The 19,275-nt window shown below is 46.3% G+C and overlaps 1 long non-coding RNA gene across 1 annotated transcript in view; it reads right to left on the reverse strand.

The window, feature by feature from the left end:
* Positions 1-19,275, reverse strand: part of LOC311581872 — a 45,921-nt gene that overhangs the window by 12,917 nt on the left and 13,729 nt on the right. The window contains exon 2 of the long non-coding RNA XR_014773907.1: positions 2,803-2,900. This is a non-coding gene — a long non-coding RNA (uncharacterized lncRNA). The remainder of the gene's footprint in view (positions 1-2,802; positions 2,901-19,275) is intronic.

Raw genomic sequence — 19,275 nt, forward strand, 5'->3', positions numbered from 1 at the left:
CTTCTTCCATTCCAATCACCACAGGAGCTCAGCAGCTCTGTGCCTCAGTTTCCTTTTCTGCACTCACTCTCCCTCTCAAACACAACTACAGCAGAGATGAAAGGCAACTGCTACGAGAGTCTTCCTATGCCCGTGGGCTGGGCAGCCTGATGGGTGGTTCAGGTCAATTAAGCCCAGATGTGAGCCCTTCCGTGCGTGGCCTTCGGCAGGTGGTTTCAATAACTATAACCACAGCCACAGACCCTACACCCTGGGGTTGATTTTTACCTTATTTTTCAGACCATAAGACACACTTTTTCCCCAAAAAAAGTGGGGGAGAAATTAGGGTGTACCTTATGGTTTGATTGCTGTCTTTACTGTTTTTCTTGTTTTACTGCTCTAAAAAACTGGGTGTGTCTTATAGTCTGAAAAATACGGTAGATCAAAAGGTGGGAAGCCCTTACCCAAGAGCTCAATCCATTTCTAAGCTAGCAGCTTTCTAAATCAAGAAGCAGGCTGGACTGTAGAGTCCTTTTCCTAGGACAAAATCCTCTGTCCCAACATTACAATCACCCCAGAACTCCCCACCCACCCTCTACTGGCCAGTATGGTCTTCCCAGGGTCCTTTCAAGTAAACCTCATCTATTCTGGACTAACATAAAAGGAGGCTGAAGGCTACTCCATTCCTCAACCTGTGTGTCATCCATTGCTACCTTGGAGCAGTCAACCCACATGTTGTTCTGTGGCAGATGGTAATGAGTTCGAATGCTGAGGTGTGGTGGCTCACGTGCTCTCTCCATTTGCCGGAAGCTGCAGCAAGTCTGTCTGGGGGTTTCCCCAAGCACTAAGCCTCTTCGTCCTCAAGTGGGAGGATGATTGTGAAAGGAGCAAACGCCTTTGAACAAGTCTAGGTGCCATTTTCACAAACTCCCGTGGGGTTCCCAGCGAAGACAATTAGCAACCTATTGTTGCTGCTGTCCTTTTACATCTCCTGCTTTAAAATCAGAATGGCTCAGAGGTTAAGAACACTGCCTGTTCTTCCAAGGGTCCTGAGTTCAATTCCCAGCAAACCACATGGTGGCTCACAACCATTTACAATGAGATCTGGTGCCTGCTTCTGGTGTGCAGGTGTACATGCAGGCAAGACACTGTATACTTGACAAATAAATCTTTTAAAAGAAAGAAAAAAGAAAGAAAGGCCAACGGAGAAAAGCTTGAGGCACACACATGTGACTGTTACACAGGTCATCGCTCAGGCAGGCAGAGACTCAGAAAAGATGCTGTGTTTGGCTCTGAGTGTTCTAACAGACGTAGGATGAAGGAGGAGAATTTCTTCACAGACGTCCTGTGACTTCCCCTGCGAACACTTCAGTCAACCTAGCCACATTGCCTCTTGCAGGATAGTGGCCACAGTAAGCGCCTTGGCCATTCAGAGAAAACCCAGACACTACAGGCTTCAGCACTGAAGAAATAAATGTACAAGAAAAATGGAAAGGGTGGCATAAGAAGGCAGGGAAAGAAAGGGAGTCACTAAAGTGGTCACCTCTTCCCCTGCCAAGGGACACTCCCACTATCTCCCAAACGCATCTGACCAAACATGGTAAATTAATAAACTATATCCCAGGCAGGTGTGGTGGCGCATGCCTGACATCTCGGCACTAGAAACGCAGAGAAATTGCATGTTGGAGGCCAGCCTGGGCTACACAGCGAGACCTCACTTTTCATTTAAAACTTTAAAAAAAGTGATACGGTATATCTATAATTATTATCCCCAAATAGATGAGACTCCTTGGTTTAAAACACATTCCTGAAACACTAGGTTTAAATAAAATTAAAGACGTCACTTACTGCAGAATTTCTCAGTGTTTTATATATCCTTAGACCTTAGGATCCTGCAAAGATCTGAGAAAGGTCTGAAGTGTTTCCCAAATACAATCACAGATGAGATAAGAAATGAGGAAAAATTCCCTCTCTTGTTTGCTTGTTTTTTAGTTTGGGGTAGGTGCTCTGTTTTGTTGGGGGGGGGGCGCAGGGTCTCACTGTTTAGCTCAGGCTGTGAATTCTAGTCAGGCCTAAAGCACACAGTAGCATCACCCTGCCTATGTTCCCCCACCACCACCCCCGCACCAACATGTTGGGATTGCAGGCATGCGACACCACTCCACCTATTTCCTTTTTTAAAACCCTGTTTTTCCAAGAGTTATATTATTCTGCAAAGGTAAATGATAACGTTCAAATCTAGAGAGAAGCAGCCATCTTCTATGTGAGGGAAATTGGTGTGAATCTATTGCTCACTGGCCAGGGGTCCCCTTACAACATACAAGGCACCCAAATACTTTCTACCCTTCTCAGCCTTGAACTGCAGTTGCCGTTAAAGGAAGATGCTTTAACCATCTCGAGTTGAATTTCGCACTGACACACACACAAACCCCATGTGTGTTAGCCCACTAACATCCAGTACCTCAGAGCAAGAATCCGTTTGGAGGCAGTCTTTCAAGATGTAACCCCAGTTAAAACATCATCAGGGTGAAGCCTAACCCATAACCACTGCCTTTACACAAAGTAGAAATGTGGTTCTAGAAAGGAGCACCGAGCAGGCATGTTGTAAAGAAATGGAGGGAAAACAGCCACCTAGAAGCCAAGGAGAGAGACGTGACACAGACCCTTTTCACGTGGCCCTGGAATGCCCCGGTCTTGCCAATACTTTAACCTTGTAGTTACAGCTTCCCAGAATTGCAAAACAGTTGATACCCATTGCTTAAGTACCCTAGTTTCAAGTGGGGTGCTGTTTTCGTGATCTTTTTCCTTGTTGTCATCATTTACCTAGCAACCGCCATAGAGAAGGGCTTGTGTTTGGGGTTTCACTGAAGTTGAAGAGGCATCTTGGCAGGAGCATGAGGCAGCTGAGTCCATCCACCCTGCTGGAAACAGATGAGTGTTAGTGGTCCATTCACTTCCTCCTTTGCAGTCCAAGACCCTGGTCCATAGGAACGGTGAGGCCCATGTTCATGGTGGGTCTTCTACGATCAGCTAAAAACCCCTGGGAACAGCCTCACAGCCACATGAGTAATTCTAAATCCAGTTAAGGATTGACAATGACAATGAGCCATCGCAGCTGTTGACAACCATATCCCATGCTGACCTAAAGGACTGTCTTTACAAAGCCAGTGTCAAGCATTTACTGCTTAGTAGCAAATTCCTTCTGAGGGCCCCCTAATTTCCAAGACTACTTTAGGTACTCAGGACAGTAAGCCAGCAAGGATGACTCCCCTGCAGACGTGACATCAGTCACCCAGACATGTAAAGTGACAAAGAGAAAGGACATGAAAATAACTCAGTGAAGACAGAGGGAGACGCTGAACCATCCACAAAGGAGCAGGTGGGGGAGGGGCAAGCTTCCGGGAGGAAGCAGCAGGGAACAAGATGAGCACTGCAGGGCTAGCAGGCTAAGGGAGTGAAGGGGCACGGGGCAGCAGTGTTCCCTCTAGAGAGAGCAGTGTGTTCAAGCATGAGAAGCAAGTCCAAGTGGAGAAAAAGGCCCCAAACCCTGAAGTGATCCGCACTCAACTAGGTCCTAGAAATAGTCCAGTTTTGGAATGTTAGATGGTTGTGTTGACAGCGTGGAGCCCTCCCATATAACGTCATACACCTCAGTGAACAATTCCACTCCCAGGACATACATGCTCAAGAAACCTGAAGAAGGTTCTACACACACACACACACACACACACACACACACACACACACACCTGTATTCAAATATTTCTAGTAATATTATTCATAGTGACCAAAACTAGAAAAACCCCAAAGTTGATTAACTGATAAACAAAAGCACCATTATCTATACACAATGGAAAAGTACTGAGCCCAAAAGGACACACGCTACAACAGAGGTGAGCTCTGACACTGGGCTAGATGCAAAGCTGCTCAGAAGTGGCCTCATAACATGTTCTTCTACTTACATAAAGTGCCCAGAAGTGACAAGTCTACAGTGTTGGCAGGGGTCAGAGATGGGAGGGACGCAGAGTGACTCCTGGGATGAATACCGCTTCCTTTAGAGTCGATGAGAGTAGTTTGTGCTTAGACAACCGTGATGGGCACACAAGCCCAAGCGTAGACTACAATTCACTGACTCATACTCGGCAAGACAGTGCGCTTCCTGGCCTGTAAACTATATTCAATAAAGGACATATGAAAAGAAAACAACGAGACCCACCTTCCTGCCTGACAGTAGTTGCACTGAACACATTCCCAAATGCTGTCAGTGAGCGACACGCTCTGTATTCAAGCTGCCTTTTAAATACATTGGTAAGGTTGCGAAAATACCAAGGACAAAAGAAAAAAGAAAAAAAGAGAAAAGAAGTAAACTGGCTACTAAAGTCAGCACTTGGGAGTCACTTGCCTAGACAAGTGATTTTTGTGTGTTTCCACAGCCTCACAAGGTAGCGGGGACAGGTGACACACTCATGGTCCCACCGAGGTGGAATGTCTAATAGCAGACCTCTCTGACTCGTGCTAAGATTCCCCCAAAGAGCTGGGTGCGGTGGCACACACCTGTAATCCCAGCACTCAGGGAGGCAGATGGATCTCTGTGAGTTTGAGGCCAGCCTGGTCTACAGAGAGATTTCCAGGACAACCATGGCTACACAGAGAAACCCTGTCTCAAAAAAAAAGGAGGCAGGGGAGAGCAGGAGAGCTGGTTCAGTGGGTAAAGTGTTTGTTGAACAAGCATGAGGACCCGAGTTCAGATCCCCAGTGCCCATGTGAAGCCAAGTGTCTGCAATCTCAACATTCCCATGGTGAGATGGGAGGTGAAGACAATACAATCCTCAGAAACTCAAAGCCAGCTAGCCTTGAACATCCATCCCTGTGTTCACAGAGTCATATCATATATATATGTATGCGTGTGTGTGTGTGTGTGTGTGTGTGTGTGTACACACATCATATACAAGGCAGGGAGTGGGGAGTGAAAAAGAAAAACCATCAAAAGAATAGGAAAAAATGTCTTCAACCCGGGGGGTGGGGGGGGGGGGAACAGCTTCTCCAACCTTTCCTTATATTTTTGATTGTGAGCCTGGCCTTTCACAGCTGAGCCGGCTTTCCAGCCCACTCAACTTTTGCTCTCACAGCATAAGATAAGAGCCAGTGTGATGACCCACTGGGGACATGTCTTATCCCATCACAGACAACCCAAGGGCACTCACTCCCTTTCACCATCTCAGTACAGCTCTGCACTGGCTGCTAGCTAGCATTTTAAGGCTCAGAGGAGAAAATAACGTGTATGAAATAACCAGGCTCATTGCAAAATACAGCGTGGGAGAAGGTAGCTGGCGCCATTCTCAAGGGGGATAATTTAAAGCCAGTATCTCTGCTACAATAAACCTTGAGGGCAAGGAGAGAAGGTTTACTGGGTAAGTCCTAAGAACCAAGACAAACAGCTTTTTCTTTGCTCTTCCAAGATGATTGAACAAACAGATGACGCTACCATCGTTAGGTGGTGTGGGAGGTGGAGGGGGGTGGGGGCAGGGCCTGGGATCTCTGGACCCGGAGGCAAAGTGGACAGGAAGTTCACGTTGTCACTCTCATTCTGAGCACTAGCCGCCATCCCAGGACAAAGCAACTGCTTCTCTCCTTCCTGGACCCTGGAGGGGGCCCCATTCTCTGCCCACCTTACACGGCAAATGGATCCGCTTGCCTTCTAGATCTACGCTGGACTGTGGTCCAGCCACCGCTGCAGACACACCGTTTGTTGCCAGTCACCAAGCAGAAAGGCAGAGAAACGAACTCTAAACATGAAGAACCCTACAGCAACTCGGCACAGCCTCCTCCTGTCAGAGGTTCTAACGACCACCACCACCATCACCCCCTTTTAAAGTGGGGTTTTTCTATTTGTTCCTCCTTTTCTCCCCCTTTGATGTTATTTTTATTGTAATTTTTTTTTTTGTAGCATTTAAAGTAGCAGCTAGGATTGATATTTTGGGGAGGTCTTGGTTTGGGTTGGTTTTCTTGTTATTTTGTTTTGTTTTGTTTTGTTTTGTTTTAACACAGGGTTTCTCTGTGTAGCAGCCCTAGCCGTACTGGAACTCGCTCTGTAGACCAGGCTGGCTTCCAACTCACAGAGATCCTCCTGACTGCTGGGATTAAAGTGGGTGTGCCACTACTGAGCAGCAAGATTGAAAATTAAAAAAAAAAAAAAAAAAAAAAAAAAAATATATATATATATATATATATATATATATATATATATTCCTTTACCTGGGACACTTTTAAAATATCCTATAGAAAGGAAGAAAGGCAGGCAGGAAGGCAGCGAGGCAGGGTGGTATATACTTCCCTGCACTAGGAGGCTAGAGAGAAGACAGAAGAATTCTGGGGCTCACGCTCCAGCCAGCCTAGACGAACTGGCCAGTCTCAGGTCCCAGTGAGAGAGTCTATCTCAAAAACAAGATGGATGGGCTGGAGATGTGGCTAGGCAGTGAAACGCACTTGCCTCTCTTCCGGGGAAAACCCAGGCTCAATTTCCAGCACTCCCAAGTTGGCTCACAACTTGTCTGTAACTCCAGTTGCAGGGGATCTGATGCCTTCTTCTGGCTTCCATGGGCGCTGCATGTGCATAGTGCACTTGCAAAATACGTAAACAGCCATACACATAAATATAAATATAAATTTAAAAACAAAAACTATGGGGATGGATTCTGAGGGGTGACACCTAAGGATGACCTCTGACCTCCACAGGCATGCATGCACCATTAATTAAATTAATTAGTTAATTAGCTAATTAACTAATTAATTGAAAAACTTCCTAGTACACAAGCTACACTCTGCACCTGCACCCATTAGCGATCACACCAGACTCTCTGGAGTGATGCAGATGTCAATATAAAACAAAACAAAACATGAACCCAGCCGACCCCAGCATACAAATGAGACACTGGCTGGTGACTCAAAGGGGATCCGTGGACCAGAACCGTGGTATCCTAGGATCTTTAGAACTACAGAAGACTCTACACCCACCCAGATGTACTGAATTATTGGGCACAGTTTAGCAATGAGACTTCCGTGACCAGTCAAGACTAACGGGGATGAATTTAGGGGAATAGTCCTGCTTGTTGAAGGGCCATAGCATGGGAATCTTTTTCTGGGTAAGCAAGTTGAGCTGGGTTGTCACTGAAACCGATATTGCCAGAAGGTCTCTCTGCCCACCCCACCCCACCCCCATCCATCCTTCCCTCTGTCAGAGTGATTGTCCAGGGTCCAAGCTTGTCCCTGCCTTTTAAGACCCACAAGGTTACCTTCAAGCCCCTAACCATCACTCCCTTGCCACCTGCCCCACCCTCTGCCCTTTGTATAGGTTCGCATTCCTTGAACGATTCCACCACACTCACACCACACCCAGTCCACAGTATGTATAGATACACTATACATCATATACGCCCCTCCCCAACACACACACACCATGTACCATATATATCATACCACACACATGCCACATCACATGCATACACACACAAACTGGATCCACCGTCATGTTTTCACCACATCTGCTCCCTCTGCCTGTAATTCTGCTGCCCCTCGCCTCTGGAGTTAGAATTCTTTTTCCCTGATTCAAGACTGATCTTAAGTATCTTCCCCCCCACTAACCTTCCTGGGAAGCCAGGCATTTCTTTTCCCCTGCTGTTTCCCACTGTTCCTCCTGCAACAGCTCAGATGTAGCTGTGGTTACAGAGTGAGGAGCAATGTTTATGCCTCTGCCTTGCTCATGTCTTTACACTCTTTCGGGCAGGGACCCTGTTCTCACTCCTGCTGCTGCTTCTCTCTGGCATCACACACACACACACACACACACACACACACACACACACACGCTTCAGCCAAAGGAACGGTGAGTTTTTCCAAGGACCTTTGGCCAGGACTCTAGCTAGAGGCTCCACACCCCACCCCTCCCCCAGCTCCATCCCTGGCTCAGGATGAAGATCTGTATGAACTGGCTCTTCTCAATGATGCACAATTAATTAACCTCACACGGAGAATACTCCCTTGGGAACACAGTTCCCTCCTCTGTTCCCACCCAGTCCCATCCCAGGAGGAAGTGGGTGATGGAATCCCTTACTTATTCAGCAAGGCCTTCAAGGGAACAGGATGAAGTTAAAACACCCACAAACTGTGGCTCTTGGGTGACGTTCCAAAGCAGTCAGCTGTCATCATCCACAGTAATTGGTTTCCTAAATCTACCTCAACCCGGAAATTGACAAATGCACAAGAGTTAGATGCCTACAAGCTTCTGGTCCCAAGATTTTCATCACTGGTGGTTTGAGGAGAGAGCCTTCATTAGGTTAATGAATTTTCTATCTGTCTGTCTGCTTATCTCTATCTTTATCTATCTGTCTGTCTGTCTGTCTATCCATCTATCTATCTATCTATCTATCTATCTATCTATATCTCTCTGTTCTCTGTCTTTGAGCGAGATCCCTTGTAGCCAAAGCTGACCTCAAGTTTGCTATGACACGAAGGGTTGCTGTGGGATTCTGACCAAAGACACCAAACACCGAGATCGCAGGAAAACAATTTGAATGTGGATGAGCAGGCTAGCTCAAACTCCCGTTTGTAAGGACCAAGCAAAATACAATAAATTTAAAGAAAGTTTCTTATGTGAGGATTTTGCTGCTTTGTCTCACATACATGATAGCACCATTTCTTGATTATTTTCAAACCTTAAGATGGGATTCTTAAGATGGTCCAGGTGAGGCAGAAAGGGGGGGGTTTGTCTCTCGGGATATGTAGCAAGGTCTCTTATAAGCACTTTGGCCGAGACTAAACCACCTGGTGGCCTCTCTGTCTTTCCTTCAAAGTCTCTGCGAAGCAAGGAGTGGGTTGCCAGGGAGATGTGATCAAGTTTAAGCATAGTAGAGGACATGGCTCTGCTCCTGTGGCGATTTTCTGTTTTTCTTTTCCCTGGCTCTCATGGCTGCAGCCACAGGATGACTTTGAACTTACAAGTGCTGGTTTTACAGATGTGCACCACCACATCCAGGTTGTGCAGTGCTGGAGATCGATCTCAGGACCTTGTACGTGCTAGGCCAGCACTCTACCAACTGAGCCACATCCCCGGCCCTTCTGTTTTGTTTTAGTTTTATATTGTTATTTTAATGAAAATAGATGTTTTCCATACAATATATTCTAATTAAGGTTTCCCCTCCCCCACCTCTTCTTCAGTCCAAATCCACACCATTTCTGTCTCCTGTTAGAAAACAAACAGGCTGTGATTTTAGTTTTTTGTTTTTGTTTTGTTTTGTTTTTTTCTAGACAGGATTTCTCTGTATAACAGCTCTGGCTGTCCTGGAACTCCCTCTGTAGTTCACACTGGCCTCAAACCCATGGAGATTCACCTACCTCTGCCTCCCAAGTGCTGGGAGTAAAGGCTTGCACCACCACCACCCAGCTGGCTTTCGGTGTTTCTGACCTCACTGCCAGGCATGGTGTAAATGGTATAAAGTGAACATACTCATTGTTTGAGACAGGGTTTCACCATGTAGCTTGAACTGGCCTGAGCTACGGGTTGGCCTGGAACTCACAGAGATCTGCCTGCCTCTGCCTCCCAAGGGCTGGGATGAAAGGCATGTGTTTTCATGCCCAGGGCTGAACGAACTCAGTATAGTGGTTACTGTTCTATTGCTGAGATGAAACACAATGGGCCAAGAGTCTACGATGGCAGAGCTGAGGTATGGCATCAGAAGTCGGAGGCTGAGAGCCCACATCTTAAACCACAAGCAGGAAGCAGAGAATGAACTAGAAATGGCTGTCTGGCTTATAAATCTCAAAGCTCTACCTCACCACAATGACATATTTTCTCTAGCAAGGTCAGTCTTCCTAAACTACCCAACTTACACCAGCAACTGGGGACCAAGAATTCAAATACATGGGTCTATGGAGGACCTTTTCAGTCAAAACCACTCCACTCATAAAATTGGAATCTATGAGAAGTGAAGACCTGGTTCATATTGTGTCAGAAGGACCCTGTGGTTTGAGGTTGCAGTCCTCCCAGTCCAGATAGCCTTTCTGAGCTCAGCACTAGATGGAGGACCCCCTCTCAACAGCAGAGCCTCCTATTCTCTGCCTGACCTCATCTGGAGAGTGTCTTTAGCCAGAGATGCCCCAATCACATTTGATATATGGCCTTTGGCCCAGCTCCCTGCTAGCTCTCCCCTCCCTGCACCTATAGGATAATTAGGTACTGTGTTCCTTCCATTCATATGATAGGAGTGTGGCTGCCAAATGTAGACCAAACATCCTTGAAGTGCCTGGTTTCAACCAATTATGTATACCTATCATGGGAGCCTCTCACCGACTCCCCCAAGGACTATATAACCCTCGTTCTCCTCCAATAAAGTTGAACTATCTCCCTGAAGTGGTTGTCAGAGAGGTCATTCTCAATCAATGTTCACGGCTTTTGGGGCCCTGCACCTCACCTTCTGCTCCTCCTGCCTTCCTGGGCTGGTGGCCAACAGACCAGCACCCCACCCCGCCAGAGATGAGGAGACCCACAGTATTGCAACAGGTAGGAATGACAGCAAATCAGAAAAGATGCCAACCACATCATTTACAGCCCTAGAGGTCCCTGCTGGGATGGACCACAGCACCCTGATTGCTTGGAGCTGAGTCACAGACATTCTAGGAAGAGCCCAAGGCAAGACCTGGGCAGCCAGGGTGACACAGACAGCAACCATGTCTCCAATCCCTTGAGCTGCACTAGGCTTTTTTATGCCAAAGGTTTTTCCTGGGCCAAGAAATCTCAAATATCTCCCATGACTTAATACTTTATAAATGCATTTGATTCCTTTATATTAGAAATGTTATTATTCCTCCTTCAGACAGAAAAGTTAGTGATGCCTTTAAAACAGGGGATCTCCTGACAACTGGGCAGCTTAATAGCCATCTGGTGGCTACTGGCAAGGTGCTTGGGTTTCAAATGGTACTACCCCAGTCTTCAAAGACAAGAGCAGAGCCAGCTCTGCAAGAAAGCCTGGTGCTCTGCAACTTTGAAAAATACCTGTTTCTGACAGGGTCACTTAAGGGCAGTAAAGTTATTCAGCCTGTGGCCATGTTTCGTGGCACTGGTGACTGCCACTAAAGGCACTATTGCTAGCCTTAGCTTGAGGCCTTTTATGGCACAGCGTGGTCCAATCAGAGCTTTGAAACTTGTGGTGCCCTGGGAATGTTTGGGAAAGTGAGAATTCTGATGCAGTAGGGTAGGACTGGTGCTGGGGGCTATATTTATAACAAGCTCCTGAGGTCTGATGCTGGTGGTAGCGGTCATGGTCCAGTGACCGCACTGGGGAAATCAGGGTCTAGGGCCATGGATGGCTTCAGGCTCGCTTCCGAGTCAGAGAGATGCTGTGAAAGTATAGACTGCTGACTGATCCCACCCACCAGAGATTTAGCTGTAGTAAGGAGCCTTTCCAACTGGTTTCTAAGTGACAATAATGCTCCTCCCCTGGGCATCTCACTTTATGAGTTACTTGCCTAGACTCGCGAGCCTCCAGCCTCTCTAGACATAATAATGGTAGCCCTTCCCTCACATTGGGAGAGAACTTACGTCGCCCCATCCCCCATGAAGTTCTCAAGGGCAGGGCTGCATCTTGTATTCATTCAACCCAGTGTGAATATGGCAAGAGTAGTTAATGCTGACTGGATATACGGCAAAATAAATAAATAAATAAATCATCATCATCATTATCATCTGGTGGAAACTTTCTTTTCTCATTAATTAATTTATTTATTCACTTTACATCCTTATCACAGTCCCCCTCGCTCCTCTCCTCCCAATACCCCACCTCACACACTCCTCCCTCTACTCCCCTCCTCTTCTCAGAGAAATGAAGGCACCCTATGAGTACCAACCAGCCCTGGCACATCAAGTCAAAGCAGGACTAGGCACATCCTCCCCCACTGAGGCCAGACAAGGCAGCCCAGCTAAGGGGAAGGGATCCAAAAGCAGGCAACACAGTCAGAGGTGGAAACTTTCTTAAGTGTGTCCTGTCTTCAGCGGGCACAGAGCCGACCACCACCTGCCAGAGCTTGCCCTCAGCTCGTTCTTACATGTCCCAGTGACTCTCTCTCCTCTAGTCGGTCCCTTTTTGCAAGTGACAAGGTCTGGAGAGAAAGAAGCCAGGGTGGAGGAGCGTGGACCCTTCCCTTAGCATCTCTTACAGCTAAAACAAGACCTGTCCAAATGCAAGTGGCCCATAAATACAGGAAGAGAGGAAGGAGAGAGGAAGGGAGGGAAGCTATCCCCCCTACTATGTACTTTGGTACCAGTGTGTTTTCAATATAATTAAGTGGAATACTTTGCTAAGGAGGAGCTTTCTTCTGGAACTTTGTCTTAGCTCCTTCCTACCCATGAAGCCCTTTTTGTGACACTTCAAAGTTCTTAACAAGGAGGTTAAAACTGAAAAGGCAACGTGTTACCACACTGTTGGCTGGCTGGCACAAAGTAGCTGGCGACCGGGTTTCTGGCAAGAGTGTGCCTAGAGCATTCTCTGCTACTCGCTTGGCTTATCAGAAGACTGATCTGTCCTACAGGGACGGCAGCCAGCCGCCCACCGATGATGCCCTGTTTGCCCAGCTAAGCCACCTGGACCCAGCAAATCAACTGTCCCTCGGCTCAATAATTAGCTCCCTTTCCTGGTGATGAGATCCAAGACAGGAAATCTATACAGGGGTCTACTAAATGCTGGTGGTTTCTGGGAGTCAATCTCGGGGGTTACAGGACAGTCAAACACAGCCTATTCCTGCAGGAGGTCACCGTTTTCCTGGAGAGTAAAGCAGGTGACTCGGTGACTTTATTTACAGCAGCTGAGCACAGAGGCTACGGGCTAGGGAAGGTAGTGACATTCTTGGGAGATCCAGGGAAGGCTCCGCGAAGGGTGACCATTTATACTGGTTCTTAAAGGATGTGCTAACTGAGAGGCAGACTGTAGCGTCCTAGTGCTGGCACCCAGGAGGTGACACTGGTGCAGAAGGATTGCCTTGAGTGTGAGACCAGCCTGGGTTATGGCAAGAGCATGTCTCAAAAAAAGGGGGTGGAGTCGGGGGGGGGGGGGGGAGGAGGTTATCAGGATGGTAACACACGCCTTTAATCCCAGTACTTGGGAAGCAGAGGCAGATGGATCTCTTGTGAATTTCAGGCCAGCCTCAACTGCATAGTAAATTCTAGGCAATAGGGTCTACATAGTGAGACCCTATCTAAAAAAAAACAAAAAACAAAAATCAAGGGGGGAGGGGAGGCCTAGAGCAGATCTACCACGGAGTGCACTGTCTCAGGGCTTGACAGCTGACACAAGTCATTATAATGTCTCAGTCCAAACTACTAGGAACTACTAGGTCCCCCCTCTCTCCCTCTTCCCCTCCCCTAGCTTTTTATATGATGCTAGAAATCAAATTCTGGTCTTCATTTTCTCACAGCAAGCATTCTACTACCTAAGATGTCCCCCAAGCCCCGGGATCCCCTTCTCAAAAGGGCTCTTGTGTTTGTTTGTTTGTTTTTTCGAGACAGGGTTTCTCTATATTGGCCTTGGCTACTAGACTGGCCTCGCTTTGTAGACCAGGCTGGCCTCAAACTCACAGTGAAATGCCTGCCTCTGCCTCCCAAGTGCATGCGCCACCACACCCGGCCTCTCTAAAGGGCTCTTAAGTAGGGCCAATGTTGCTGGTATATGGGCCACTTGCTGATGCAATCACATTCTGATGGAAGACAGGCAATTGGCAATTACATAATAGTAAGCTAATACATGGAAAAAACATAGGGTAGGGCCAATGAGATGGTTTAGCTGGTAAAGGCACTTGCTACCAAGCCTGACGACCCACGCTGGATCCTCAGGACCTCATATGGTAAAGGAAGAAGCCAACAGTAACAAGCTACCCTGTGGCTTCCACACACACAGCGCTGCCAGCATCCCCACATACCCATATGTACACACAAAATAAGTGAATAAATATAATTTTAAAACAGTTTAAATGAAACACAGAGTAGCAAGATAGCAGAAGTGGGGCCCACAGTGGGAAATGAAAATGGGGAGAGAGCATTAAAATTAGGTTCTTGGAACCTGACTGTTGTCCAGGGGGAAGGGAAATCTGGAAATGAGGAAGAGACTAAGGACACAAGCTAATAGTCATTTCAACAATGCTAATACTTATGGAACACTTAGGTCATTTTGAGCAAGCACTAAGTACTCTACAGAGTCATGTAGCTGAGGCTCCTCAATAGCCCTATGACATAGGTGGTTGTGGTAGGCGGAACACCACCACATAAAATGCCTATGCTCTGAGGCCATGTAAATATGGCGAAGAACAATTAAGGCTGCAGGTTAAATGTTATCATCTGAGCCTAAGCCAGAGAGGTTGCCTTGGATTTTCTGAACAGCTGTAATGTAATCGTAGACTACTGAAGATAAAAGAAGGAAGAAAAAGCCGGATGTGATGGCTCATGCCTTTAATCCCAGCACTCAAGAGGCAGAGGCAGGAGGATGTCTGTGAGTCTGAGGCCAGCCTGGTCTACACAGTGAGTCCAGGACAGCCAAGGCTACACAGAAAAACCCTGTCTCGGAGCCATTTCAGGCTTTGCAAATAGAAACACGTCTCAAAGCAGGCCGCCTCCAGGAACAAAAAGCATAGAGTATGCATTTTGCCCTAAGCCCCCAGAAGACTGACAGCTCTGCCACCATCTTCATCTTAGCTCCTTAGGACCCCAAGCCATAAGATAACAAATTCCAATTGTTTTAAGTCACCAAGATGTTAGGTCTTTGTTATAGCACCCACAGGAAGCTAATATAGCATCCTTTGAGACTAAGAAAATGAATCACAGAGTCCCTTTACTTGGCAGTAAGTAACCGCCTAATTTGGAGTCTGAACTCTGGAGATGTACTTGGTGTCAGTGAACAATGCATTCGAGTCAGCAAGCATCTGGACTTAAGAAATAGGTCTTGGCAGGATTTCGTGACAACGTAATATGCATAGATTCAGAAAATGAAATCTAGACTAGGTGGGTGGGAATACATTATAATCCCAGGTACTTGGGAGGTAAGGCAGGAGGACGGAGTGTTCTCAAAACTCAATTAACAGGAGGTGATGGATGGAGTTGAGCGAGAGGGGGAGGAGGAAGAGGAGGGGGAGAAAGAGAGAGGGGAAGAGGAGGAGGGTGGAAGAGGAGAGGGGGTGGAGGGGAGGAAGAAGAGGAAGAAAAAAGACAAGGGGAGGCAAAAGGAAGGAGATCTAGGGTAACACCAAGGTTTCCTAGTTTACCCTGTTGCTGGAGAAATGACATCTTTCCACTGCTTACAGATAAGCAGCAGATGAGCAATTGGATCGTACGGGGAGAGAGTGAAAATGTATTTGTGTTTAATGCTCATCCTCAAATCCAGACTTGGCCAGTTGTCGAGCCAAACTAGGACAGCTCCTCTTCAGGAGACAGATGCTTAAGATGGTCTTCACCATGCCCTGCCCCGCCCCCCCTCATTCAAGTTCAAGGGGAACAAAGTGGGGGTGGGAGACGGGCACGTGGCCTGTGGGGAGACTGTCAAACAGGCTTGGCCTCTAAGTTTTCTTTCCGGTGCTGGAGGGTGAAGCCAAGGCTTTGTACGTGCTATGAAACACTCTGCCACTGAGCCGTACCCCCAGCCCTTTAAAACAATATTATGTAGAGACAGGGTCTCACTGAGCTACCCAGGCTGACCTTGAACTAACTCTGTAGGCCTGACTGGCCTTAAATTTATGATCCTCCTGCCTCAGACTCCTGAGTAGCTGGGATTTTTGGCCTTTCTGTGCCACCAGACCTGGCTCATCCTTCAGAGACGCCCTAGTGGTAGGAGAAACAGCATGGTTAAGGGCTTCTCTTTTACATCGTGCACTTTCCTCAAAGTCAGATTGTAAAACACCTGCCTGCGAAACATCAATAGATCTTTCTTCTTTAATCGACAGTACAATGTGAGGACAAAGTTGTTTTAAGTTCAGAGAAAACACCCTCCCCCCCCCCCTCCGCTGCTAAACACAGCCACAAAGTGCTGCCAGAAGGAAGCGATGTTGACATCTGACAGGCTTTGGTGTGGCAAGGGCTGGGTTCTGTTGGATATCATCTGTGTGGTCTCAGGCAAGTTACCTCACCTCTCTGGGCCAACCCCTCCTAGTTCTCAAAATGGAGATTCTAAAGTGCTAGGAGCATGAGACCCACTCAGTTGAAAACTCTCCAATAAGAAAGAAAAGCAGAGGACCCTACCTACACTATACCATCACCTGTCATGGGTCATCATTTTCGCACAGTCTATTTTTTTTTTTATCAGTCCTCAGACATGGCTCAGCCTTGGCAGCTACTGGCCATGTGAGGTAGAGATTGCTGATTTCACTGCATAGCTTAGATTACTTGTTATCAAGGTTCAAAGTGTGGCTTCCTAAAATTGACAACCCCTCCTCAACACACACACAAAAGTGGGTTCCCACCAGGCCCAGCTTCAAGCCACAACTGTCCTTTAAAAAGATAAGATTTGTCTAGAAACCCAAGGTGGAGACATCAATTCTTTCCCTCCCTCTCTGGGTTAATTTCCTTTCATGCTTACAAACTATGGTCTTTTCTCAAAAAGCCACATATTTTATGCCAGCACTCTGAGAACGGAGATAGGAACAGGGGAGTGCTGAGGCCAGCCTGGCCTTCACAGCGATGTCTCAGATGTAAGAGGCCTGGGGGTGTTTTGAAGACTCCATTGATAAAGGCTCTTACCACCAGGCAGCTGTGGTGGCTCAAGCCCTTGATTCCAGCACTGAGGAGGCAGAGGCAGGTGGATCTACAAGTTCGAGGCCAGCCTGCTCTACAGAGTGAGCTCCAGAAGAGCCAGGGCTACACAGAGAAAGCATGTCTCAAAAAGAAGAAGGAAGAGAAGGAGGAAGAGGAGGAAGAGGAAAAGGAGGAGGAAGAGGTAAAGAAAAAAGACCACACAACTAGATAATCTCAGTTTGAACTCTGAGACCCATATGGAAGAAAAAGAAATGGACTCCTTAATTACTGCAAATTGTCCTCTGACATGTGCTGTGGTCAATGAGTACACACACACACACACACACACACACACACACACACACACACACACACACAGAGAGAGAGAGAGAGAGAGAGACAGACAGACAGACAGACAGACAGACAGACACAGAGTGATTAAATGCAATGACAATCTTAAAGGTCTTAAAAGCCACATGCTTATTCAAAGAGGTCTCCCCATGTCTTCACTCAGTCTTCGTGCCCTCTTTCCTCCTTATTAATATTCTTCATACAATTTACATCTGTATGAAACTGTGTCATAGATATATGTCTGAGTGCTGTCTGTCCCTTCCGTGCCTAGGTGAGTGCAATAAGATGGAGTCTCATAACGGTTATGCTCACAGTTCACTGCTGCATTCCTGTCCCTTAAGATCGATCTGCCATGTAGCAGATGCTCTATGCATTTTTGTTAACCGAATGTTTGAAAGCAGATGTTCAGTTGATGATTATATAACTTACTGCGTCAGGTTCTGCAAAATCCTGTGACTAAGCATTCTTTTATCAGCCTCCTGTGGTTGGTGAGGAGACAGGCTTGAGGAACTTACCCAAGACACACAGACAGAATAAGGTGGGACGGAGACTCAACTTATATCCCGTTTCAATCTGGAGCAATGCCACAACAAGACATTGTCATTTATAAAGCTCACACTCAAGAACCACACAATCGCGGTTATGAAGTGACTACAACCACACACAGGATAGTAAGTTTACATTTTTTGTGTTGGCCCTCATCTAAACCTCTCCTTGTCCACAATGCAACACACAAGCCATTACTTGGACTCACTCAAAAGGAGCTCTAAGTTCCCCTCCAAATCTGACACTGATTGACATAAAAGTACTTGATAACCATACAAGTAAAAACAGGAAGTCTTTTAACTCATAGTTAAGTTTCCTGGCTCATGCTAAAGCCACATAACCCAAGCACAAAGACAAAAATGCAGACACATTCTAAAAAGGACAATATTCCTTTAACAAGACTATCAGCCAATACAGACAGACCTGTTAAGGGTCCATTTGGAAACAAGAAATACCCTCTGCTCTAAACCACAGACTGAGTTCCTGTCTGTGATGCAGAGCGTGGATAATGGGGGAGGGTGTGGGATTCATTCTGAGAGCATGTGAGAGCAAGCACTAGTTTGTGAGAAGAGGAAAGTGGCTGTGCCTGCAGAAGATTTTGGCCGTATGGCGAAGTTCACCTCCAGGGCTGGGGTAGGCTTGCTAAAGACTGACCTCTGTGTGCAGAAAGTAAAGGCAGATTGTCTTTTTTTTATTAAATTTTTTGTTTTTACATATACATTTATATTATTACACATATGTACAATAAACTACCTACAGCAAGAAGAACCATGACACAATCAGTAATTATATAAATGTTACATTCTAGTGTTTTCACTATTTGCATTTGGCAGCCTTGAAGAGAACATCTTTCCTATCTTGGTGCGTCTAAAATTCTGAACGTAAATCAATATCTAGACTATCTCGTCATTATCAACTTAAAACATCTCTCTAAACCTAAAAACATCTTAGCCCCTAAACAACTAAGCTTAATTGTAAAACTAAACTATCTGGTCTTCAACCCCATCAGAGACTTGAGAAGGAATAAAAGTAATTATCTGAGTATACAGGAGGCGCAGGTTAGCAGCTTCCCAAATGAGAAGATGACAGAAAAAGTTTGTTACCTGAGCACTCACCCAAAACTAGCTATAACATTGGAGCATCACCTTCAGCCTTCTGGCCCAATATATCTGACAGACATATTTGTAAGGCAGGGACAACTGAGGACTTGCTTACCCTGTTTTGGCAGAGTTTGGCCGTAGACTCTGCCTGCATCCAAGCTTGCTCCCTTTTTGGCAGAATTCTATCTGTAATAGAAATGAGGACATTTTGGCCAGTGGCTTGTTTGCCACATTTGAAGCCATCTCCATAAGGAGATTCTTTGATGCTCATCATCCTCTTTGAGGTAGGCTGGGTGTTGCCAGGAGTTAACCTGTCTCATTGTCAATGAATCTTTATTTTTAATTCACTGGTGTAGAATTTTGTATATAGATGCAAAATAAGTTTAATTTTGGATACAGTGGTATAGAATTCAAATTTAATATTATTCTTCACACACTATATATATATATATATTTCTACTCTAATATGCAATATTATACTCATATAACTCAATTATAATACAAGGTTTACTTCCAATACTTTGAAAGTGCTATTGCAGG

This window comes from Acomys minous, assembly GCF_964271855.1.
Source record: "Acomys minous genome assembly, chromosome: 13".
In the NCBI taxonomy this organism is placed as follows: Eukaryota; Metazoa; Chordata; class Mammalia; order Rodentia; family Muridae; genus Acomys; species Acomys minous.